The sequence below is a fragment of the Phoxinus phoxinus genome, assembly GCF_949152265.1.
Source record: "Phoxinus phoxinus genome assembly, chromosome: 20".
Taxonomy (NCBI): Eukaryota; Metazoa; Chordata; class Actinopteri; order Cypriniformes; family Leuciscidae; genus Phoxinus; species Phoxinus phoxinus.
Window position 1 is genome coordinate 20,543,197 of NC_136895.1, and position 27,527 is coordinate 20,570,723.

Sequence of the window (27,527 nt, forward strand, 5' to 3'; positions counted from 1 at the left end):
ATGCACTAATCTGAATTGAACTCTAGGGTACATTGAAAACTTGAAAACTTTAACATCCATTATGATCTTTTTGCTGTGATCTAATTATTTTTATGGATGTCTGTCTTTAGAAGATGGAACATGAGGAAACATTCTCCAGTCCAGGGTTTTACAAAATAACACAAAATATTTTCATTCTATCATGGTTTGAAATTCAAAATATCCAGAAAGTGGAGTCTTTTTTACAACTGAAGAGACCACTAGAATGAAATATTTTAATTATATCATGGTTTCAAATCCAAAATGTCCAGAAATCAGATACTTTTTTACAACTGAAAAGACTTCTGCTTTCCAAATATAAATATAAATGACATAATACGATTTTAAATGTTTAGGAGAATGCTGGAAGTCGATGTCATTGTGCATAGTGTGTCAAAATAATATAGAGGAGAAAAAAAAATAAGAGTGATGCTGTTTTCATATGCATCTAACCAAAATTTGTTTTGTTTTTTTCTGCAACACTCTTGTATGTAAGCATTTGTTGACCAATGAGACTTTCAGAGAGCTTTTGGTAATCCAGTTTACTTGATTTCAAACTGGCCTGGCACTTTTCACATCCTCAAAACACATCTCACACAAGATAAACTCTGACAAAGTGTTTTATAAATCAGGCAGCCTGTTTACATGTCACAATCTTACACAGTTTAACAACGTGTAAGGTAATAAGATCATACATGTCAAAATCTCATGTACATTTTTACAGGTTCTTATAACAAGCTTTTTGATAGTTATAAATATTTTGTTGTGCATGTAAACATTGAATGTTACTATCTATTGCATATTTAAAACATTCATTCACTGTGATGCTCGTTTATAAGCAACATTTATATTGTAAATATGACTGTAAAAGCACGTTCACTCCAATATTAATAAAGGTCTAATAATCAGCAAAATAATTTCACACCACAACTATAACGATGCCGACACAGAAGTATGATATTGTTGGAATCACTATCAAAATCTTTTTTTTTTCCAGCTGTTGAACGCTAAAAACACTGACAGCCAATCAGAATGCATACTGCTATAACGAACTTGAGCATTTAAAGTCGACATGAAATGTAAGTGGTGATAGTCTTTTCGTCCCTATTGTGATGTATATCCGAGTAAAACGGCTTCTCGAAAAAGAACATGTAAGACGGGGCTTGATGTCCATCGAAAATGATTGGATCGTTGTGGTTTGCCATTGTCATGATCTCATGTGAGTGACAGGTTGACCCGCCCTTGCACCGAAAAACACATCATTAGAAAAAAGAAGCGATATCCTTGCAAGAGGGAGGGTACGTTAAAAAAAAGAGGGAGGGTAAGTTATGTTGATTAAAGATTATTAGGGCACATTCTTTTTTCAAATGATGTACACATAAATAGTATTTATAATAGTAAAATAATTTATAGGCCTAATAAATATTACAATATACAGTATATGAATTGTCCATTTTGATTTTATGGTGACTTTGGCCCTGTTTACACCTGGTATTAAGATGCATATTGGTCAATCGGATCACAAGAGAATGACGCTAAGAACAGGTGTAAACGGGATCTAAAATGTTTTGAGTCCACTTTCGACCACTTCCAGAGGTAGTCGAAAATGCATTCGACCGAATTGATTTCGTAAATGCTCATGTGGTTGAAATTGTTCGAACAGTCACAAAATACCACCTACTCTCCACCTAATGACCTAATGAGTAAACATTATTGGAAATGTGCTAGCCATGCGGGATTTAAACTTTGCCTGTTGACCCAAATTTGTTTTGAAGATGAAAAATGTACCAAGCATAATATTCTCTCACCATTCCTGATTTTTAACACGCACTCACAGCATTAGGCCTGACGCGTTTGCAGTGAGAGGCGCCTTTTTCAATTGTTTTCCTATGGCAGTGAGTATTCTGCGAGCTGTTTATGCGCCCCAGGCGGCTCGCGTTTTACCGCCTGCTGCGCCTCGCGTTTTTGAAGTTGAAAAAAAATCAACTCCGAGCGGAAAAAGTGCCTGACGTCATCACGTTTTTCCCCACTGTCCAATCAAATGAATGGAGAGGCGGGCTTTCCGTTGTAATGATGAAAGCTGCAGTTGCTTTGTTGCACGCCCGGAGAGTGCGATGATGAAGGATAAACTTGTGGTGCTCTCGCGGGCTACCAAGAGCTAACGACTTCACGGACCTTGACTAACTTGACTGACATGACAGCTGTTTCGGTAAAAAAACGCAGTGCACTGCTCGCTCGGTGTGATCGGGGCCGCGGCTGTCACACCACAACCAAAAGCTGCTGCTCTCCGTGTGTTTTCCCGTAGTGTCATTTGTAAATGTCCCGCGTTCATATGTATATTGCGCAAGCTTATTTTCTCCATAGATCGAAATATCTGAAAAAGCTCATACACTTGCCTGACTACAGACCCTCCCCTCGCAGAAATCAGGACAGAAGTGGTTAAAAGTGGACAAAAGAGACTTTGTACCAGGTGTAAACAGGGCCTTTAAAATGGTAAACGACAAAACTGGAGCATAATAAACAGAACGCTATTGGTGTGGACCATAATAGCTATCAGTTATCGTTATAGTTATCGTTTTTGTTGTGAGCGGTGAATGGGCCTTAAATGTTTTTCCCGTTTATTTTTATTCAAAATTCATAACAATAAGTGGAAAAATATTCTAAAGTGAATGTCTATTTTTGTGTATTTGTGCTGTTTACACACACACACAAGCAGCAGGCCGATGTTGCTGTGACTCGAGGGAATATGTTTCTCTCCTTCTGCAGGTGAACTGCACATAAAATCTTTCTCTCTTCGTCTCACCATCCTCCTCCTCTTTGTGAAACCATCCCACCTGTCTTCGAGTTTCCTCCGTCCGTGTCTCTTGTGTCTGTTTCTACGGTCCTTTTTTTCCTCTCCGTTGCTCTCGCCTGACAGTCTGTCTCCCTCCCTCTCTCCCCTCTTCCGCACTCTACTTCCCTCTCCGGCTTGCGGCAGTCTTTCATTCCGCTAACTGCCTCTCTCTCTCTCTCTCTCTCTCTCTCTCTCTCTCTCTCTCTCTCTCTCTCTCTCTCTCTCTCTCTCTCTCTCTCTCTCTCTGACTGATATGAGGCAGACAGGGTAAGTGTGACGTACATTGGCAGCGTTCGCAGGCCGCCTCACATACACACACGCACGTTGAGCGTGACGTGCACTGGCAGAATTTGCAGCCTGCCTCACCGCTTATCAGAGCTGTCAATCACGGGCTGGTGACAGCGCCTGGCAGGCAGCGCCACGGGGAGCCCGACACGCAAACACACACACAAACGCTTGTTCCCAGCTGATCAACGCTCGCGCTTCCCCTACAGACACAGGCACACATATATACGCGCACTGCAACGTAGGCTACATAAAACTCTTAGTATTTGCATAACGAGAAGCGCTTTTTAATAAACACACACTGCACGCTCATGCATAACATTTGTCTTGGGCGGAAAAAAAAAAAGAATAAAGAAATATATATGCTGTAATTAATATATTATAATAGTAAATTTAAATAAAAATGTATATATAAATTAATATATAATAATGAATAATAATAATACATTTAATTTATAACATAATATATAATTGAATGTTTAATAATTATATTAAATATAATTACATGTATTACAGACATTTATAATGTATTAATTATATTATATTCAATTATGTAAAATAATTATATTTATAATTTATAACATAATAGGTTAATATATTAACATAATGTGTTAATATATTATAATAATATATTCTGATTTAATATATCTAATAAATAATTCAGATAAATTAAAATGTTTTCACGTGGTAAACCTGTTTGGTAATAATCATTATTTTATTTAGCAACTCTTCATTTTGAAGGTTATCTATTAGGTTAGAACAAGGACACTTATCTCTGTGGTAATCAGCAGCATGGTATAAACGTGGTCCATAGAAAATAACTCCGAATATTCTTTCGGAAGTCTGATGAATGTGTGGTTTTGTGAGGTAGTTTTGGTCTGGCTGGTAAACGCAAGTAGGAAAACACACAGACATAAACAAGTTTTTGTGCCTCTGCGTGCATGTTCTGCCAGAGAAACCCTGGAGTAAACAAAGGTATTTGGGCAAACAAATTCCGAAGTCTCGGCCGCTCCGCTTAAGTTGGAACACACTTTTATTTGAAAAGGTCTCGGGCGAGTCTTTCTGCTATGCTTTAGCTTAATGGGTTTTAACGGACAACATACTTTGTGTTGACAGTTCCTCTGTCAAACTTTGGAATCGTTTGGGAAAACTAAAGAGTGAAAGCTGAGACCTGCCGTACCCTGAAAGAAAACCCTGTGTGGATAGAGTCGAAACCATGTGCTTGATTCAACGACAACAATCAAAAAGTTTCCTTTCGTGTAAGCATTTTTTTCTATTAAATAAGCCACTAGAGGGATTTTACCAGTATTTAAAGGGATAGTTCACCCAAAAATGCTAATTCTGTCATTAATACTCTCTAATTACCCTCATGTTGTTCCAAACCCGTAAGCCTTCTTCATCTTCATCTTCAACCATTTAAATATTGGTTGAACATAAACGAACATAAACAGAAGCTCAACCGAACCTGCTTGATGCACAAGAATGAACCTCATTGGTTCTTGCAGAAGCTCAAGCTTGGTGCGTAACACGAGAATGAACCTCATTGGTTCTTGCAGAAGCTCAAGCTTGGTGCGTAACACGAGAATGAACCTCATTGGTTCTTGCAGAAGCTCAAGCTTGGTGCGTAACACGAGAATGAACCTCATTGGTTCTGGCAGAAGCTCAAGCTTGGTGCGTAACACGAGAATGAACCTCATTGGTTCTTGCAGAAGCTCAAGCTTGGTGCGTAACACGAGAATGAACCTCATTGGTTGTTGCAGAAGCTCAAGCTTGGTGCGTAACACGAGAATGAACCTCATTGGTTCTTGCAGAAGCTCAAGCTTGGTGCGTAACACGAGAATGAACCTCATTGGTTCTTGCAGAAGCTCAAGCTTGGTGCGTAACACGAGAATGAACCTCATTGGTTGTTGCAGAAGCTCAAGCTTGGTGCGTAACACTAGAATGAACCTCATTGGTTCTTGCAGAAGCTCAAGCTTGGTGCGTAACACGAGAATGAACCTCATTGGTTGTTGCAGAAGCTCAAGCTTGGTGCGTAACACGAGAATGAACCTCATTGGTTCTGGCAGAAGCTCAAGCTTGGTGCGTAACACGAGAATGAACCTCATTGGTTGTTGCAGAAGCTCAAGCTTGGTGCGTAACACGAGAATGAACCTCGTTGGTTTTTACACATCAAGCGACCACAACTGATGTGTGAGTAGATGAATGTTTAAATGTGAACAAAAGCCTAAATTCATCAAGTGATACCAAGTGATCGAGTCTCTTCAAAAAAATTGGACTAAACCTCTCAATTCAAATGGATTAGTTTTACGAACTTTTTGAAGCATCAAATTGGTAGTTGTGTAGCTGTCAATTGATGGACAGAAATGTCTCTGATTTCATCAAAAAGATCTTCATATTTGGGTGAACTATCCCTTTAAAGTTCTTACAAAATCACACAGCTTTTAGTGTCTTAATATTTTATAAATAATAGCAATAGCAATTGAATTACAGATCAATAAATTATTAAAAAAAAAAAAAAAAAAATTTATTATATATATTCATATTTATATATAATAATAATAAAAATAAGCAATACTGTTATTAATATTAATGAACGTTTTTGCTATTAATATAGATTTTAAAGGATGTGCAGTCTGCAGTCAAGGTTGTATAATACTTTTAATATGCCTGATCCAAGCCAATTTCAGAACCATAACTATCTGTAGTATATATATATATACAGACTCTCTTCAAGTTTGATCTCAGCAGGACGGATCTTTAAGACCTGACCAAACACTCCTTGAAGTCTGGTTGTATTAATCGATTGTCTAAAATGTCAATGTCTGCCGGCCAAAGATGACTCAAGCGGTTACATCTCATCCTTGATTTCTCTCACTGCAGTGTAAAATTGGATAGTAAGCAGATGTCTTTTGATACAGAATGAACTAATATGTGCCGCCTGCTTTCAGGTGGATTCTGGGAAAATAGACAACGGAAAGGAGCTTTTTTCATCTCTATGTTAAAAGGGGGGACCAGGAGGGAGATATCAAGAAAAATCTATTTTCAATAACTACTCAAAACGCAACATTTGAAGGCAGATTACAGTCAGTTACGTCACTGTTCAGATTTTAAGTCAGTTGAAATGTAGTCAGTTTCTTATAGAGGTTCACCAGATCTCCCAACCGAGCACCGGCTCCGTTCTCTTCATGCTAGTTCGGTTTCTGTGACCTTGAAAGAGACAAAAGTCAAGGTCAAAACTGCCACCTTAGGTTTCTCAACTCCACTAATAAGTGTAATACATGTAATCATGGTCTTTACTTGGACCACATGCCACTAAGACACGTTTAGCTTAAATATTCCTGAATTCCCACTGAAAGCATGTGGAAAACTCATCTGGAAAAGTCACACTTTTCACACTTTTCTGGATCTTTTTTCCCCTGCAGTCTGACCCTGTTTGCTATTGCGCTGTCATTTTTTCATTCCTCTCACCTACTATCGTCTTTCGGACCTCATCAATCCTTCCTTTCCTTTCTCTCCGCTGGAAGTCTCCACTAGTGAAACACACGGATTCCATGAACAGCTTGATGAACAGCCTCAAAGGTTTTTTTCCCCCAGCCGACGCTAGTGTTTCCCAGCCTTTTCAGGAAACACACACGCACAGAACACACACACACACACACACACATAGTGGCGTTTCCTCTCCCCAGCCCACAGTCGCCTACGCTCTGCCAGCAGACCTGCCGTGACCATGATGTCATTATTTCCCCCATAGCGCGGCCGTATGCTTGCGAGTGTGTGGCTGTTTATCGGAAAATTCCTGTCTGGGGGCTTTCTCAGAACGTCTGAGTTTACCACGGTCTCGATGCTTGTGCATGTGTGAGTGATCGGCTTAAAAAAGTCTGGTTTTCTTAATTCTGTTGCTTGTAGGTAAACAAATAGCATTTTTCCGTACATTTTTGAGGCAGAGAGTTTCACGAATAAATGGATTTTTGATTTTACTCTTAATTTTAGCCCAATATTCATCGTATGACCACACCGCCGTATTGAAGTATTCCATATTCTAAACGTGTACATGTTTTTTGGTTAAAAAAACAAACAAAAAAAACTGCATTTAAATAGCCAAATATAGTTATTTTTAACCAAAAAGCTAGGGAATACAGCATTTTGTTTGTGAAAACTCAAATTTGCATAAAGAATGACACAATCACTGTATATTTCCCTAAAAAAATCGATTCCCAGGGAAAGCAAGACTGATTCAATGTAAATGTACCTTGAATGCAATGTAAGTCGCTTTGCATAAAAGCGTCTGTCAAATGCATAAAGAATACATGAAACAGGCTATTTCTGTCAATTTTGCTTATATTTTTTTAGGCAAACAAGATTTGACATATTTTACGAATAAAAGCTGTTATTTATCCTCTTCGCAAATCAAAATAAACTACATGAAATGTAGTAGGCCTACATTTTCACAAGAACAAAAACTTGAGTGTGACACTTGAATGTGTTTTTTAATAAGTTTATAAGATAAAAATCTGAGTGTTTCTTATTCTGTACTGCGTAAGAAAACTGATTTTTATATATTTTTGAGGCAAACAAAAAAAAATTTTTGGCAATATAAATTACATTTTGCACAAGAAATAACTTTTTGGATTATTATTACAAAGTGTTTGTGTTTATGTAATTTGGATAAAAAAAATTGGGAGTGTTTCTTCATAAGGAAACTTTTTGAGGCAAACACGAGAATTTCACAAATGAATAGCAGTTGTTTATCCACTCTGCAAAACAAACAAACTCTGTTTTCACAAGGTCAAAAATGTTTGACCGCTCAGGCGTCGGTTGAAATCAAAGACGTTAAGGTTTCAGTGAGAGTTCGGATTGTTATTCTCCATGTTGGTATCTCAGCCAGTATTTGCTGCCTCGCTATACTGCTGTATTCGTGTCGTGCCACGGTTGTTGAGGGCGTTCCAAGCTGCTCTGCCGTGTGTGTGTGTGTGTGTGCGTGTGTGTGTGTGTGTGTGCGTGTGTGTGTGCGTTTGTGTGTGCTGTCAGCTGGTGAGTAATAGCAGTCTCGGGTCTCTAAATCTCGACGGACCGCTGCACTGTGGAACGGCGTAGCAGGCGGCCACCAGGGACGGAGTCTGTACACACGCGCACACACACTGAATATTAATGCGTGTGTGTGTGTGTGTGTGCTCTGGAGAGTGTCAGCCCCCCTGTGGATTTGACTGGCAGGCAGGAGTGTTGCGAGCGTTTAGCCCCGCTGGATCCGTGCGTGTTGGCCGGTGACTATGAGGACAGGGTCAATTAGAGGGTCAATGCGTCCCAAAGGGCAGCCACGCCCACACGTGCACACACACACACACACACACACACACACACTCCCTGACACATTTACACACTTTTTCCATCCTCTTGAGAGGGAAAATTGATAAAATGGTACACCCTCTACCTACCTCTCCCTCTCTTTCAATCTCTTTCTATTCTTCCACGTCTGTGTGACTCGTGTGCAGATTTATAATGAATAATGCATTTTCTAATCAGCACTGGAAGGCTGCATGTGTGCGTGCGTGTGTGTATGTGTGTGTGAACTCATATAAAAAGATGTATCGTGCCTCTCAAGCAGAGCAGAGATTTGCGGGATGGTTAGCGAATTGCTTTAGGATGCGGGTTTTAGTTTTGGCATCAAGTGTCAATCCAAATCACTGAAATCATAATTATGGAGTCCTTAAAACACTGACATTTATTAAAGGTGCAGCGTGTGATGTTAAAATGGAAATGGCGGGGTGTGTGGTTGTGTTTTTGGGAGGAAAAGGTTTGAAGATGTTATGCTTTCCGTGACTTAGCATTCCTAATCTCCGCTTTGCGCTCAGTGAAAAATGTTGTTATATCCAGTTTTTTGCTAGTTAGTGATTTATGGTTGATGGGCAGAGATTGCTTTCCCTATTCTCTCATCCGTCTCCCTACCTCTCTCTGTCTCTCTAACTGCCCGAAGCGGAAGAAAAGCACGCAATTGAAATTTATTGCCTACATTTTGCCTCCTGCCCCGCTTTGTCTTATCCTCCGATTCAATTCATTGTTCTCGCTAAACAGGGGGCTCTTTCCCCAAAGACTAACTCACACTCAACAGATCGTGGGGTTTTGATTTTGGCCACTTGTTTGTGCACGCGGCAAACACACACACACACACACATCCCCTAAGCTCCTCCATCTCCCAGGCCGTTCAAACACACCCCGTGACAGCTGTTGGCTCCATTGTTTCCATATGTGCCGTGTTGAGGTGAACGCTTACAGGCTTACAGCTTTTTACCGCCACATGCGAACGACAGACAAAACATAGTCAACCCGCAATATAGATGTGATAGAGAATAGGAATGCGTATATGACACACAGAACTGAGACACGGACACAACAGACAACTGAAAAACATAGAAGAGAAACGAAATGGACACAGCAAGCACCTGGAATACAGATAGGACACAAAACTAAAACACAGACACAAGAGACAGATAGAACATATGACACAGAACTGAAGACAGAAAACTACTATATGACAGAACTGAACACGTCACAGACACGTCAAAAAACTAGAATACAGACACGACAGGAAAATTAAACAGACATGACAAAAAAAAACAAAAAAAAACAGACATGACGAAAATTAGAATAGCCCAACAAACACAGGAGGGGGGGGGGGGGGGGGGGGGACTAGAACACAGACTTTATTTTGATGGTGAACTTTAGACAATCTACTAAGTAACTTTGCAACTACATGTAAGCTAACTATCATTAGGGAATTAGTACTATAGACTCTTTGTAGACTGTTAGGGTTAGGGTAGAATAAGATGACATTAGGATACGTTTACACTGCAATGGTATGCTTAAAACTGAGAAGTTTTTCCTTTGAGTTTTCCCAGTACAGACGTTTTCACCATTTTCAAAACGATCCCCATTCTTACAGATCCGCGAAAACGACTAAAAACCTTGTATTCTGCAGCAAGGCCATTATGGCGATGAAACACTATAGACTGAACACGTAATAAGCATGTGCATGACGTCATCATATTCAGAGATTCTTGTTTTTGTTGTACACTTGCACTGTGAAACCAGTTTTCAGGCACCCAAAACGCTGTTGTTGCGAAAACGAATGGCAAAAACGCATAAAAAGTTTTACGTTTTTGGTTGAAACTGGTGTCATGTAAACATCCCCATCTGTTGCAAATTTACTTATAGTCAGTATAGACTGTTAGTTGGGGACCATCCAAAAAAGTGATAGCAGAAGCAAAGTTTAATGGCTTGTTTCCACCGAGCATACCAGTACAGTACTGTACAGTGCAGTGAGATTCGGGACGGTAAACCCTCCGGCCTGTGTTTCCACCACCAACTCTATACTTGATAGGCGTGGTGTATGTCGGAAAGTAGCGATTGACGTCACTTGATAGGCATGGTGTATGCCGAAAAGTAGCAATCGACGTCATTCTCGTAAGAAGAAGAAAGTGGCACAGTAACAATGATACCCAGGATATTCACCTCCTGGGTCAGCCATAGGCTACCTCTGCGCAAATACATTGTGTTGCAACGGTATTGTATTTCAACTGTATAGTAAAAAATGGCGCCATGTTGTCATTCCTATTGTAGAATGTGCAAGTGACGATTCTCTGTCAACCAATCAACGTTCTGCAGCAAGTCTTGCTCCACCCTTTAGGTACCAGACTGGTACCCCAACGTAAGGGTCAAATAAAAAGTGGTATGGTACGTTTTGGTATTTTGGTACCATTCACAACTAACAATCGAAACGGAAATAATTGCGTAGCATACTCTACTGTACCGTACCGCTCGATGGAAACGAGTCATAATACTCTAGTGACTAGTAGTTGACATGGAGTTATAAATAGTTATTGTAGATGGTAAGTGGACTAGACAAAACTGAAACATACACACACACACACACACACACACACACACACACAATATAGAACGATAAAGACACGATATAGAAACAGACACAACATAGAGAACTGAAACACAGATGTAGCCTACACACAGAGAAACAGACACAAAACAAATATTAGAAATACAGACATGAATCATAAAAAAAATAGAATACTGACAGAAGTGAAATAGACAGGACACAAAGCTAAAACACACACACACAACAACAACAAACTATACAGACAACATAAACAGTTGGCTATGTTTTAAAATAGGCCTACAGCTTATTATTTATGTTGCACAGGGAACAAGCTCAGAGAAACGTGTGCAAACCTAAACAATGCAGAGATACTGCCACCATTAGGCATACAGGAAAAAAGTCAGATGAAGAGGGGGAAAGTTAAGCACAGAGAAAAAACGCCTCAGCGGAGCCGCGCCGAATCTCTGTGCAGCGCAGTCTCGCGAGCGGCATCAAAGATCCAGATAAGAAGCCAGCGGGAACGCTGTGCTAAAACAGCCCTTCTTAATCTCCCACCAGGCTGGTTCCCTCCTCCCCTCTCTTTCCCTCCTCCACGGCTTCCCTCCTGCGCTCGCTCCATCTCTCCGCACAAAGCTTGTCACTCCTCTGTTCTCCTACTGCGCAGACACACGCCCGCTCTCTCTCTCCCGCCTCCCGCTTTCCGACGCACACACGCGCTCTCTTATCTCCGCTCGCTCGCTGATGAAATCTCTCCCCCCGCACCTCCCCCTTCGGAGTTTTTCCCTCGCCTTTCTTGAGATCCAGTCATCCGCTTAATGAGGCTAATTCATTACTTTGAAACACAATCATTTATCAGAAATGTATTACAGGGACGTCAGGGGTTCAAAATGAGAAATCCTCGGCTCCGTCTCTCACCGTCATAATCCAATAGGCCCTATGTTGCGTGAGTGCGTGTGAACGTGCACTATGTGTTTTACGAGAGCGCGCCGAACACTCTTGACCCATTCAGACCCCTTCTGTTGGGTTGCACCTCAGATTTTAGCGTCCCCTCTCCCGGGCGCACATTTTCTCCTCTGTGCAGAATTAATTTTCCCTTCCTCTCGCCGCTGGAAACCGGAGGCAGAGTTAATGCTGCTCGGCTCTCAGGAAGTGCGCATACACACACACGCGCGCCTCAGAAAAGAGCGATGTTTTGAAAAATGAGAGAGGTCTCGAAGCGATAGTGATTATTCATTAGGCAACGTAAACGACAAACATCTCGTTCGCACGTATCACCGAAATCTGTCAGTTCGTTTCTATGTGTGTGCTTGCGTGTTTTCACTCTCACTCACGTTTTCTCGTTCTTGCTCATTGTCAGCTCTTAATCTCGATATGAGTCAATCCGTCCCTCTATGTACACGCACCTGTATAGGGGAAAACCCTGTTGTAAAGGCTTGTGGTCGAAAAGCCAACCGTTACACGCTTAACTTTCATACAGCCTACGGCTCGTTTAGCCTCAGAGAAACTCAGCACATCAGCAGCGGTAAACGGTGGTTAGGAATCTTAAAGTAGGCTAAATACAGAACATTATTGAAACTAAATAATAGCAACTTTGCCATTTATTTATCATGTTGTCTCAGTCTATTTCTCCTTACCTTTTCCTTTCATCTTTTGAGAGAAATAAAGCATTAGGCCTATTCCATTTTCACCTCTTTGGCTGAGGCTCTTTCTCCTCGTGCTGAAAGCTAAACTGGGCTGGTATGGTAAAACCCTGGGAGTGAAATAATATATGGTTTTATGTGATTAATTCATCCCAGTGATCTCACCTAAAATGCAAGCACAGTTTAATAGCAACCAAGATGTTTGATTAGGCGGCAGATAGAAAGATGTTTGAGATCATGTGCCATAAATCAAACCAAACTCAATTAAAAAAAAGCTTCTTCTGACCACATCCTAAAGTCAAAACATAAAGTTTTTCATACTTAGTGAATGAAAAAAATCTTGCATCAAAATCATTGTAATCTCTAACTAATTGTATCCAACTTTTTCCTCATTGATGCTAGTAATCAGTTAATTTTTATGTATTAATTGTATGTAGGGCCTACAACAAAGACGCATTACATTACGGAAGTAAAATAGTTTGCCAAAGCCACGTGTGGACTTTAATAATTAATCCAGGAGAATTTTAACGCAAAGATTTGATTAAAACGATAAACAAAAACAATGAAAATAAATATGAAAATTGATATGGCTGGCTCCGCCCCCATGCTTGCCTAGTTAAATATACAACTCGCTGCGGATTCGGTAGCGATCAAAACATTATATAGGCCTACATCTTTATTCATCTTTATGTTGACCAAATGAAATCTGCGTACATTTGATCATATTGTGACCTGCGACGGCTAGCCTTCGCTTTTGTGTGTGTGTGCGTTTGTGGTCCGGTTGCTCGGGTGATGGTTCTCTTTTCATCAGGGCTGGATGGAGAGATTAATAATGGATGTATAATGGATCTATAAATAGACGCAGGGCTTCAGTCCCTCAGACCAAACAGAAGACAGCGCAGGGTGACACACACACACGCACTGCTCTGCCATTCACCTCGTCCTGGCCCTGACTCTGTGTACACAGCCAATCTATTCATCTCTCTCCCTCCGCCGGCATTAATAAATGATCCTAGCTCCACACACACACACACACACAGGCTTTAAATATTCATTGGTCGGGCGGCGCTGTTGGTCTTGGGCAGCTCTGGGCGGCAGTAAACGCAGACTCAGGCTCTCACTGGCACATTAGTCATGCAAAAAGCTGTCACAGACGCACACACACAGTCTCTGCTAAATACTGCAGAGGTGTCTACCCGCCCGTCGCTTCATCCACACCTGACGACTGCCGTCTCTCCAACACTTCTGCCTGTTTCCCGCTCCTTCTCCTTACGGTCCTTCCCCTGTATCATTTCTTTTTCATTTTTGTCACATCTTTCTCCCTTCTCTCTCATTGCCGTCGCTTTTCTTTCTTTCACATTGCTGCCTTTCTCTATTCTGTCTCATCTTTTTCCTTTCGTTTCATCTCCTTCTCAGTACTGTCTCACATCTCTCTCATCATTACCTCATATCTTTCTAATCTTTTCTAACTCTCTGTTTCGTGACTTTCTCCCTCTATGTACCATCTATTTCTCATCTCCTTCTGTCACATCTCAATAATCTATGTTTTTTCCCTATCTCTTTCCTGTCTCACCAACTCTTTCTCATCTTCCTCCCCAGTCGAAACTCTCTTATTTGCCTTAACTGTTGCTTTTAGATTCTTACCTTTGTCTTTCATCTCATCTGTATTGTCTCCTTCTCCCGCTTGTCTTTGACAAGATGTGACCATCTTAATTAAAATAATTACGCCGTCACGCAAAAGTATCCATCGCACTGTTAAAGTCTCAATCAAGACAAGTCAAATCAATATACATATCAAAATAATAAACTAACAAACAGGACAGAAAGAAACCCAGCAAAAGTCAGGCAGATAAAAGTAAAATAACTCTATAGGTCTGTGTACAGAGGGAGATGCTGTAAAGGGTTAACCAAGAGAGTGAGAGTGCTCAAAGCTCACAATGGACTAAATGTGTGTGTGTGTGTGTGTGTTCCAGGAAACAGGATGTCCTTTTGTGTGACTGCTGTTAAAGTGATGTTAAAGAAACTCGGCGACGGCACAGGCCGCTGTCTTTATAATGCAGCGCCATCGCGTAGGTGCCACTACCTAGACATCGCAATCTAACAGAGACTCGGAATCGTTTGCTATCTGAAAGAGTAAGAGGACGCAAGAGACGTAGACATGGCGCTGCTGCCGGAGAATAATTTATGCACGACTCCGATCACACACAGATGTTTAGAGAGAGAGAGAGAGAGAGAGAGAGAGAGAGAGAGAGAGAGAGAGAGAGAGAGAGAGAGAGAGAGAGAGAGAGAGAGAGAGAGAGAGAGAGAGAGAGAGAGAGAGAGAGAGAGAGAGAGAGAGAGAGAGAGAGAGAGAGAGAGAGAGAGAGAGAGACTGTGCTGTTGGGAAAATCTGCAGTGATCAGAGGAAGTCAGCCTAGAATAAAATTCCTGGTGCATGTGTTTGCGTGCATGTGCGCTCTCGCAGCAACCACGACCCTGCCCTGACCTCTACTTCTTGCATCAAAGAGGATTATGGGACAGCTAACAGTCTGCCAAGAGTCCGACTGAAGGTCCGTGCTGGAAAAGAAAATAGAAAAGTTGGAAGAAAACAGACTGACTTGAAGACCTGCATTAACAAAATGCATATTATCAGTCAAATTCTTCCAAAAGGCATCGGATATTGTCTGCAAGAGAAGAGAATTGGCAACGCTTATAAAAACTTTAGCAAAGAAATAATTTTTTTTGATTATTATTGAATGTATTTATTACTGATTTTACATTGGTTAAGGCGTTCCAAAAAAATACAACTTATCTAATTTTTCATGTGTACAAAGGATGACGTTCCGTGTCCATAAACCATAAATGACAGTCAGACATCTGCATCGTGGCTGACCCCTCTGTAAACACTCCAGAAGAAATGTGAGGCTCTTAAAAGCATCTTATGTCACGGAATTATGAAATATTAATTATATAGGAATGAAACGACCCTGCACAAATTGTTAAAACTGTGGTAAATTACAGGATGGAGTAGAGAGTCAGCCATGATGCGACAACACTAGAGCACTGTCAGTATAATCAATGAAGCTGACTATACTGCAAGAAACCAACGCTATCTCACGACCAATTCGTACATATTTTACGAGGTGGCCAATTCGTATGATTCCGTACGATTTGTCTAAACCCCAGTTATGGGAAGGTTTAAGGGCGGAGTCAGGGTAATTCTTACGAATTCATACTAATTGGGCAACTTGTAAAATATGCACGATTTAGCAAAAAAACGTACGAATTGGTACGAGTGAGGTCGTACGAATTGGTACGAATTAACCAACTCGTAAAATATGTACGAATTGCCGTGAGATCGGGTTGATGAAACCTATATTGCAAGTAAGCAATGCGACAAAACTAATATTAATAAATTTAACTGTATTTCGACACTGCAAGCAAGCAAAGGACGCTGACAAAACTAGAATGCTAGAGAGTGAACTGACATGACAAAACTACAATGGCTGTTAAAGTAAACAAAGCTGTCTACACTGCAAGAATGCCATGTAACAAACTAAGATGCTTCCATTATATCAACCAAGTCATCTACACAGCAAATGCGTGTTGCAACAAAACTAGAACGTTACCATTGTAGACATCACTTAAAGTGCAATAACGCAATAAAACTCATGATAATCAGTGCAGCTGTCTACACGACAAATGTGCAATGTAAAAAAATAACTAGAGCATTTTATAGTCAACAAAACTGCAAGTAGAGCAATGCGACAACTAACTCTCCAGTAGCCGCGCTTCTATTACCCTTCAAATTGTGCAAATTGAAATTGAAAATATGCCCAATGGAAACAAGTAAATTTCGCAAAAACTCTCATATATCGCAAATATGTTTTTACGCTCGCATGAGGTAGTTTTCCTGTCAATTTGAAAAAGGAATATTTAGCAAAACTGCAATGGAAACAGTTTTTTCGCATTTACAGGTCACCTGGTGTACGTAATCTTTCTTTAAAGAGGACAGAAGTTTTATGTTTGGACAGAAGACGAGACAGTTCTTCATTAAACTCATAAAAGACAAAAATATCATGGGAATGTAAGACTGGAAAAACCAGAAGAACTGGAAGAGAGGGCAACTCTCTGAGAAAACAAAGGAAATTAACATTTGAACTCTCTCTTGTGAAGTTAGCATCACCATTTGAGTGACTTGCGTGACTCTCACCTCAGAATACATCTCTTTCCCTCCTCCCTCACTCCTTCTCTCTCATGCTGAGATCACCAAGATTCACAAAAAAATCTATATGGTTTAATGTGTATAATCAGGGTGCGATTTGTGAAAAAAACAGGGGAGGGGATGTTTTGAAACATTTTTATTCATAAAAATAAATAATGAGAACATGAACTTCATCACTGCATTTGCAGGAATTGTAAAATCTTTTTTCTTATTAACTCATGAAGTAGCCTAACACAATATTTTTACTCTAATAGCCTATCTTTCCCCACACATATGAACTGTGATCATGCAATAACGTTAACCTTACATCGCGATGCTGAGCTACAGTGAAATGATAGAAAAGACATTATCTGTGTTAGCAATTCGCCTCATTCGCGCAAACTAGACGCGCGAATGAGGCTCGCGTCTACCGTGCCGCAGGACCTCTAGACGCGTGTAATGTAAACGCGTCTTTACATTGACTTAACATTTAAATCACTCGCGCCAGACGCTCAAGAGTGAGTGAGTAATCATTTTGAAATAAAATTGACTTTAATCAAACCACGGATCCGTGATAAGTTTTGTGATCCATCTCGCCACTAGTGTAGTAGCACTATGATCACTTTGAGGGTAAATTTATCTCCACCGGGGATAAAACTAATTAAGCAGAGGCAGGGATACATTGACCAGAAAGGGGGAAATCCCACGCATCCCTCCCGGCAAATCGCACCCTGTGTATAATTATCATACAGTATTATACATGTTTGGTATCATTTAAAATGTCTCAGTGCGACGGTACACATGTCTCATTCCCAAATAAGTAAACCAAAAGGTAATACAGTTCTTAAGAGTTTAAAGAGAACTTGCACACAGAGGATGGTGTGTCTTCCAGGCAAATGGCATTCTGCTCCCAAAAGGTGTAAACTCTGAATGCAAATTCCCATTGTAATGTTTCCATGTGAAAGAAGTTAATGCAAAGAGTTAAAGTTAATGCAAGAAGAGGCTCAACGCGATTTGTAACTCAAATTAGCCCGTGATGTGGAGTGTATGCAGGGACTCATGTCGCATCATCATGTATTTTATAATGTAAGGTTCGCATTCTCTCTTTATTTCCAGAGCATTTGATGTTTTGTATTTATTATCTTTGAACTAATTATTAAATTGGCATGATACATTTATCTGACATAATCAATTGTTACATTTGATTTTATTCTGAATTATTTTCTCAAGTAGGCTACATACTAGATCGTAGTTTAGATGAAGCGTGAGGCACATCTGGTGGGATTCTAGATTCCTGACTAATTGCGTGATTTTTACTAAGTTATGCAGTAGCAAATAGGGGGATAGATAAAAAATACTATTAAGGTAATAGCAAGCGTTAAAGCAGCATTATCTTAATGTACTAGTCATAACCTCTGGTTATTGTTTCGGACTTTAACTAAGTTGTTATATTAGCGACTGTAGGGAGTTAAACTATTATATGATTGACCAACAACCAATTGGCAATCTAACCTAAATTCGAGGTCGTGATAAAAATGGAGTCAGATAACAGCTGAAATGGGATTAAATTACTTTGCCGCGCGGAAAAACAGTAACACGCAGAGAACTTCACCCGTTCAATCGGATGCTGCTATTGGGCCGATCTAGATGGGCTTACAGGAATACTTGATTATAAACAACAAAATGCCCCAATTTATCAAGACCTTAAAGCAGATAGGAGGGAAAAACACCCAGATACACCTCATACGTGGCCGCTCCAGATAACAAGCTTGAATAACAAGCCTATTTCTCCTTCGATTAAAAATAATGGCTGCGGTGGCTGTGATATAAGTAAACCTTCCAACAACCGTTGCCATGATTTTTGGAATGACTTATCGTGAGAGGAAAAATTACGTTGCAGTCGCATAACATCAGTTAATGGAAACAGCGTCATTTCGCAATAGTTTTTTATCTGATATTTAGAAAATATCGCAATTTTTTGGCGCAAATCTCTAATGGAAACGCAGCTACTGATAATCAACAAATATGTCTACACTGCAACCGAGCAAAGCAGCATGACCGGAAGATTGTTCAAATCAATTAAATGATCTGCAAATGCACAAAAAATAGAATGCTCACGTTATAGTGGACAAAACAAAATCACGTTCAGTGATAGACCTCTTCAGTGTTTTATAAAGGGAATGTTCTAGTTTCGTCACATTATGTACGTGCAGTGTAGACGTTTTAGCCATAGCTGAGATCCTGTGTGTGTGTGTGTGTATGTGTGTGTGTGTGTGTGTGTGTCGGTGGCTCGGTGGAGTGCGAAGATAAGCAGCAGCGTAGAGCGCCTCGGAGCCTTGGGAAATGTGTGTGCGTGTGTGTGTCTCAAAAGGATTAGCAGGGCTGGGGGCCGGCGCAGGGAGGGGGAACAAAACGCCTCGAGGACTGAAGGGCCCACATGAGACAGTGACACACTCACGCAGAGCATCGGAGCCTCGCTGGCTGAGTGGAGCGTTGTGTCCTGCATGCTTTTTCTCTGTTCTGTTCATCACTCGTCTCTGTCTCTCTCTCTCTCTCTCTCTCTCTCTCTCTCTCTCTCTCTCTTGGTTTTCACAACTCACTGCCTCTGTGAAAAATCAGTCACTCCGCTGAGGAGTATTTGCCATGTGTGTGCGTTTTTTAGATTTAACGTTAAGGTAGTAGTTTAACAGAAGTGTTAGCGACTAACTACAAAGTACACTCTAAAAACCGCTGGGTTGTTTGGGTCAAATGTGGACAAACTTAACCGTTGGGTTTAAAAATTAAATTTAACATTTTTAACCAAAGGTTAGATAGATAGAATTTCAGTTAAATTTACGGTAAAAAAACCCCGTCAGCTGTGGTTGCCAGAAATTTTCGGTTTTACAGACTTAAATTTACAGTAAAATATCGTATTTCATTATCTGATACATGTTAACTTACTGACCAATAGAAGTACTACTATCTGTTTTGTATCATTGTAATACACTGACAACCATCAATCATAGTGGTGATGAGAGTCACATGATGAATCAAAGCTGATCACCAGCTGAGGAATTAATATTAATAAGCTGCGGAGTGTCATTCACACAAGCACTAAACACCACCATGGTAACACACATGAAATTTAAAAAATGCAATAAACATTAATTTAACAACATTAAATGTAACATAAACCCTAATGCACATAACTGATTAGAAAAAAGAAACAGTTATTTCAACAAAAATACATCAAATGTGAAGTGTCACGCAGGGAATTGTGGTAATGTCAATTTACGTTTTTTTTTTACTGTAAATTATACAACGACTTGTTCTTTTTCACTTCCAAAAACGTTATTTTACTGTAGAATTACATTAAATGTATGGTTAGATCTATTACAGTTGTTCACCGTATATAGTACGGAAACTTTATGTTAACCAATTAACAGTTTTTCACCATAGCATTTTTACCGTTAAAATCACAATAATTTTTTACAGTATAGATAGATAGATAGATAGATAGATATAATATAGTTAGTCATTATACAACAGGTTACACTATAAATCCACACACAAACACATACACACGCCACCGTTACACACCTGTCTGGTCTAGTTAGCCAACAAAAGAATAAATACAGCTGTAGCTTACAGTATAAACTGTGTGAGAAAAAAAATTCTCTCACGCTGAATGGATGCGGTCTTTAGGGAGTGAGAAATCGTGGGTGAGAGAAACGAGACGCAGATTAGAACCGGATAGAGAGGGAGAAGCGGAGAGATCAAATGTGGGAGGATCGTGGAACGCTACTTAGGGAAACGCCAGAAACACACACACACACACACACGCACTCAAATCCCAGTGTGTTTCCGAATGTTGTGTCAGTCAAAGCCAAGGAGCTCAACAGGGGGTCCGTGATTGGAGCCCCTGGCATTTACTACAGAAGAGTGAAAGCCAGAGAGAAAGAGATTCTGCTTTTCAGTAGATTGTTGTGATCAAGACTAGAGGACATACTATTCCTCATGGAGGGATAGTTACAGCCATCAGGGAAAAGGACGCATGCATATGTATGCGTTTGGTATAAACTGACAGGGCTATTGTCTAATATCTTCAGTAGGAGGTTTATTATATCCCATCGATGCTGCAGGCAAGTGGCGGGATGCGCTAAAACTCATACCAGTTATTATCGACAACAGTCTATACTGCAAGCATGCAAATGTACACACTTGTAGAATCGTTGATTATGAATGTTTTAGTTATGGCGTGTTATGCAAAGTTGAATGCTAGTAGCATAGACCACCTTTGTCACAAGCTTGCATATTTTGCACGAAGTTGCATGCTTGCAGTATATGGCGCTTTTCCACTGCATGGTACGGTTCGGTACGGCACGGCACGCTTTGGCGCTTTTCCACTGCATGGTACGGTACGGCTCGGTTCGGTACGGCTCACTTATGGCGTATTTCCACTGCATAGTACGGTACGGTACGGCTCGCTTTAAATGGTACCACCTCTGTTGAGGTTCCAAGCGTACCGTACCGATACTAAATGTGACGTGGAAACACTGCAGATCACTGATTGGTCAGACAGAATCGTCACTTCAGCGTCATTGTATTTGCTACACGAGACACTAAACCCGCTATATTTAAATAGCCAGACAACAGCAAACGCGGTAGCACCTGTTTTTTTAGTTTTTACCTGACAAAAAAAGTTAAAAAAAAATCAAACAAGAAATGGCTGAATCGTGGTCAGTGGACGAGGTGCAGACGTTCCTCTCGTTGGTTGCCGAGGAGCGGAAGTAGCACAGCTCTTAGCCGCACACGGCTACCACCGGACCTACAATAACGATCAGTCCCACCCACTTTGAAGCGGTACTAACTGCAGTGGAAAAGCAACCGAGCTAAAGCGAACCGAACCGTGCCGTACCGAGTTGAGTCGTACCACGCAGTGGAAAAGCGAAGCGAGCCGAACCGTTCCGCGCCGAGACGAACCGTACCGAGCCGTACCATGCAGTGGAAAAGCGCCAATAGACAGTTTTATAGAATATAATAGTCGCATTTTAGTTCCGTCAGAACATTTCTTGCTTGCGCATTATAATATTTGAGCCATCTATACTGCATGTAACTAGGCGATTGTATTGCAACATGTTTGTCATAGGAGTGTTTTATTTCAGTAACGTTGCACGCAGTCAAGTGTTTGCAGTTTAGACCGCATCCTTGATTTTAACTGGACCATTTAGTTGTCCTGTCATACAATAGTGCATGCAAACAACAGCATTTTTTTGTTGCATTGTGCAAATTGCAAAGTCACAACCTTGTAGCGTTTTTGCTATCATGCAGCACCTGGAACATTTTAGTTTTACTGCAGCGTGCAAAGTCACAGGCTTGCAGTCTACAAGTTGGGCGTAATTCACACTGACTGCGATATTGCAAAGAGTTGAAATACACAACCATTATACGCATATACGAGAAATTAGAGTTTAACTTTATGCAAATGAGCAGCAACATGATCCAGCAACTACCAATGTGAGAGAAGACAGTACCCAGCAAACATTGGTTCGACGGCAACGTCGTGTCCTTGGCCAAAAATTGCCGCAGTAGGACGGCCTAAATCTGTAAAAATATGTAACACAGAATAGATAACGTCAAAGACGTCCGTTCAACTTTCATTTTCGAACTATTTTTCAACCACGAAGGAACGTGTCGGAGGGACGTCTTTTTAATGGTCATTAAACGTCCAAATGTTTGCTGGGTATTGTCTGTTACTCTAGTCGAGCAAGAGCACCTAACAACCAACAAGACAGCGATTTGGTGACCTCCAGTGATTTAATTGCTGTTAGTGTGTGAACACACTTTAACTAGAGCATTTTGTTTGTCGCATCGCTTGCTTGCCGTGTAGGACACGTTGTGAGAGTGCAAGCGAAAACTGTACCCAGCTGTGGCGCTGCTGTTGTTGGTGGGGTGGCGTCGACTTGTCGACACTATAGCACATTTTAAAAAAAGCAACGCTCAGCTATCAATCTCGGCACGCAGACCCTTGAATACCAGAGCGGCAGTGGGGAATATCAGAACCACCGCCAACTCTCCAGAGGAATGTCTTTGAGAGAGCGAGAGAGAATCGCTCCTTCTATCTATCTTTATCAGTCTCGATCTCTCCGCAGCTGCTCTGAGACAGGGGCCCTCTAACTCATGAAGTCCCTGTCAGTCATCTCTCCCTGTCTCGCGTTTGTTCCAACAGAGGTCTGTCTTTAGCAGGTGGTAGTTTGCGAGCCAGCGGGTGGATGTTGCCCCCCCGGTTGGCGGCAAAGGTCAGAGAAAGGTGACAAAGACGAATGGAGGAGAGTGAACGTGTGCATGCGAGAGAGATCAAATGGCAATGCGTGCGTGCAAGTGTGTGGAACTTAACGGTGAACATAAAGTATGAAATGCGTGACAGATCTAAAAGCACAAGGGTGCAGTGGCATATCACTGTAAATAAAATATTTTCATGATTTGTTATCGCAACATTTTTTCTTTTCTCAAATCAACTCTGATCATTTATGTGGTTCAGGTAACATAATATTTTGAGTTAATGTTGATTAAACCAGTCTCCTCCATTGTATTAAAGGACAAGTTCGGTATTTTACACTTAAAGCCCTGTTTACAGATCGTATCTGATGAAATAGAACGGTTAAGATTAAAATTTGGACACATGCTCCTGTCGCGAGAATTTTAGGTTTATTTAGGACCTATTTTGCCAAACGTGTCACACCCGTGATTCTTCCGTTGAGAGCTTGAATAATAGACACTCAAGCGGCGGAGTAATACCGCACCTCACACAGCACATTCAATACAAGTCATGGAGTTGGACAAAAACTACGATAAAACCTGTTGGAATGCATCTTTTTCAGCGATTTTTTTGGGGACCGTATCAGTGAACACCCCTGACCACTCGGTGAGTTTCACGTCTTTGTAAACGAAAGTTTAATGTGTTTTAGGAAGGAATCTTCCAGTGGCCATAGACAACCATTGTGGGGGTGAGGGGGGAAAGCGATATAAACCTAAAATTCTCGCGACAGCAGCATCTGTCCAAAGTTTAATCTTAACTGTTCTATTTCATCAGATACGATCTGTAAACAGGGCTTTAAGTGTAAAATACCGAACTTGTCCTTTAACTAATTTTTTGAATTTCAATAACAGATTTCAATAACAGATTATTTACTTTTTAAGTTAAACCAACTATAATTTTTTTACAATGTAGGTTTGATTTGAACATAGTTGAATATGCGCATATGATTCTCCTGTGACTATTTTTTTTACCATAGGAGGCAACAAAAATTGTGGATATAAAAAGGGGTACTTCTAAGCCAAAAAATACTATAAAAGTGGAACAGGGGCATTCTGGCAGTCTGGCAAGTCTTGCTGCTTGAATGTAAAAAAATAGTTAGTTTATCTTAAGTAAGTTGTGAATTATTAATTGAACAGGCTCATTAAAATATACAGACTCATTCAGGAACAAAACAAGAGACATTGCGAGTCATTGAATTATTCCCTCAAATGTTTTGTTCAAAAACACTTTCATTACTATCTTTATGAGTTGAATCATTGAATCATTTGCTCAAATGATTAGGCTACATTAAAATGACTAAAGAAATTATTAAGCAGCACCACAATTGATTTGGTTTGGCTTGGAAATATTTTAGTTAGCATAATCACTGGCAATATTAGTGTAAACTGCCTAGTATGGTCTGTTTTCACTTTCAGGTCAAAGGTCATGATGGAACAACAGTTTGATAACAAAAATCTTGCCAAGCAAGTTTAAGTTAGTAAACTGTTGATATATTTGTAGCGTGAGCGTCTGGTTTAAATGGTGCAGACACTCTGTCGCTATATTGAGTAGTACTGAGGCTTGTTATCCACCAAAGCAACAAGTATGTGACCTTAACCTCTTGACCCCGAGGAAGGCCAACATCCCACTAAAACACATGGCACTGCTGAAACTTGGTGAGCGCTAAACTCCCGCTCTATCTTTCCGCATCTCTCTCTTTCTCTCCCGTGGGTTCATTCATTTTTCATTAGCTGCGCTAACGCAGGCAAAACACTGTCTGTCTCTGGCTGCTCTGACACACACACACACACACACACACACACACACACACACACACACACACACACTTTCCCCTCCCTCTCAATCTCACTTGCTTGCTTTGTCTCTCTAGCTTGCTTCCTTGCAATCTGTAGCAAGCACGCACACACATACACACACACACACGCACTCAGACACGCTCCCTTTCCCTCTCTCGCAATCTCAGCCTCACACACGTCTCCCCGGCGCTCGTTTTCTCTTCCTCCCTCCTGCTCGCAATCTTTTTCACACACACACACACACACACACACACACACACACACACACACACACACACACACACACACACACACACACACACACACACACACCCTCCCTTTCCGCGCTCGTTGACACTCGGCTCTCTCTCCAATGCCATGCCGAGGGGAAACGCTTTCTTCTCCTCTAATTGAAGCTGTTCCGTTGCCATGACGCCGCCCAGAGAGAGAGACACGCGGAGGACTGCTGATTGTTCAGCGGCAGGGCTGTTTTTCTCTTGCACACACACATAAGCACGCGGGCGCGGGATGTTTTATTCCGCGCTATGATTGCGAGTGTGTGTGTATATGTCGGGGGAAAGAGCCGTGGTGTTAAAATATTACCCCTGGTCATCCCGGGCTTTAATGCCACAGGGAAAAAAACGGCACTGCCTGGTTACCCATGTGACGTGATCAGGCTGCATGATTTTCTAGAGGCTTGACATCCAGAACCGGCTGTGTCTGCTTCTGAGGCTGAAACTCGCCTTTTTCTGCCTTTTTTTCATTACTATATGTCAAGTTCTAGATCTAGATTCTGCTTTAAAAGTTCTAGTTTATGGATTTTCTGAAGTTATGGATCCTTCATTCGTTCTGGTTCAACCCATCTTAAAGTCTAACTTTCTTGCCTTTCTGCAGCAATGCATCTCAAGTTCTAGATTTTTCTGCCTTTGTATATCAACACATTTGTTGAAGGCCAAAATATCCAGCGTGGGAAATATCACCTTCTGGCAGATTTTTTTTGCTCTCTTTCATCAACATATCTCAGGTTTTAGATCTTTCTCCTCATTATTTGGCTTTGCTCCATCACATCTCAAGTTCAAGATTTTTCTGATCTTCCTGCATACGTTTTTTTCCTTAATCAGATCTTTAGTCCTGGATCATTAGGCCTTTCTGCTTCAGTAAATCTTAAATCAAAGATTATTTATGCCTCTTGCGTCAACATATAAGTTAACTAGAACTCACTGTGGATTGAAGAAAAAAGATAGATCTTTCTTCTTCACAGATCGAGTTCTAGTTCTTGGCTTGTGTAAAGTACTTGATCCTTCATCTTTCTTATTCAATTAATCAAAAAATATTTTGTGTGGCACTTAAATACATATCGCATTCTAGTTTTCTCCATTTTTCTATCTCAACTCCTCTGAAAGAACATTTCATCTTCTTGGACTTTTCTGCCATTCTGAATCCATACATCTTAAGGTCCAGATTTTTCAGACTTTCTGCCTCTACACACACAAAAAAAAGTCTGCATCAACATCTCACGTTTCTAGATTTCCCTTTCTGCTTCAATGTATATTATGCTCTTCTGGATTAACACATTTCATGTTTCAATCTAGATCTTTATGAATTAACCCTCCTCAAGCTGAGCACTATTAGCAGAACAAACTAATCGTCAGTGTTTGTGCTTGTGTAGTCTGCATTTGTTTGGGAAATTAATCTCTGTTTGCATTTAGACATATAATTTGTACCCCATATCCCTTGCCTTGCAAACACCTGACACGAAGCACAGTTGCACAAACCAAAAAAACTACCAGTTTATTCTACATCATTGCAGCTTTCCCTTGACCCGTCTATCTGTCTGCCTTCTGTCTTGTTGTCTTGCTGCCGAGCGCTCGACTGCATTTCTAATCTGATCTGTTTGGCAGCGGCGGAGGGTTTGGCTTTCACTCTGCTAACTCTTGAGGTCGAGTTCGGCCTCACAGCACACACACACGGCAGCCTGTTTGTAATGAATGCTGCTCGCCGAGCGTAAATTTGTCTCTCCCTGCCTGGCGATCATTCTTTATTTCTGCCGTCTCAAGAGGGAGGCTGTAATCAGGACCGCGTGTGTTTAAAAGCGGTGCAAGAAAAAAATATATATATTCCTGATTTCAAATGCAGTTTGAGTGGGCATAGGGGTGAAAAATGCTCTACCATCATCTGCACTCTCTCTCTTTCTCTCTCACGCACGCAGATATACAAGCATGCAGGCGAGAACCAGAGGAAGCGCTATTGATCTGTTGTTTTCCACGAGTCATAGGGTTTTGTGATTGGGCCATTTAGTGGTTGAGCAGCCGCCAGTGTGTCTGACCAGACACTCATGGAGAAACATCACCTCCCCTCCAACGTGACGGACTCCTGTGCATCTACACCGCTCGTCTGCTTAATGGAGGAGAGAGCGAGATCAGACTCGGGTCATCATTTGGATGTGTTCGCTCGACTTCGACGCAAAGCTGCCAGACCTGCCCAGGGTGAAATGAATTCGAAAATGACTGTTATTTTGGAAATGACACATCACACACGCTCTGAGGTTAAAGGTGAAGTGCATAATTTCTGCACCAGTAGAAGCACCTCAAATTGCAAAAAATAGTT

General features: G+C 40.9%; 1 long non-coding RNA gene across 1 annotated transcript in view; it reads left to right on the forward strand.

Annotated features, from left to right (window-relative positions):
* The window catches only part of LOC306988862, a 42,469-nt gene that overhangs the window by 766 nt on the left and 14,176 nt on the right, over positions 1–27,527 (forward strand). The gene's annotated exons all lie outside the window — the stretch shown is intronic.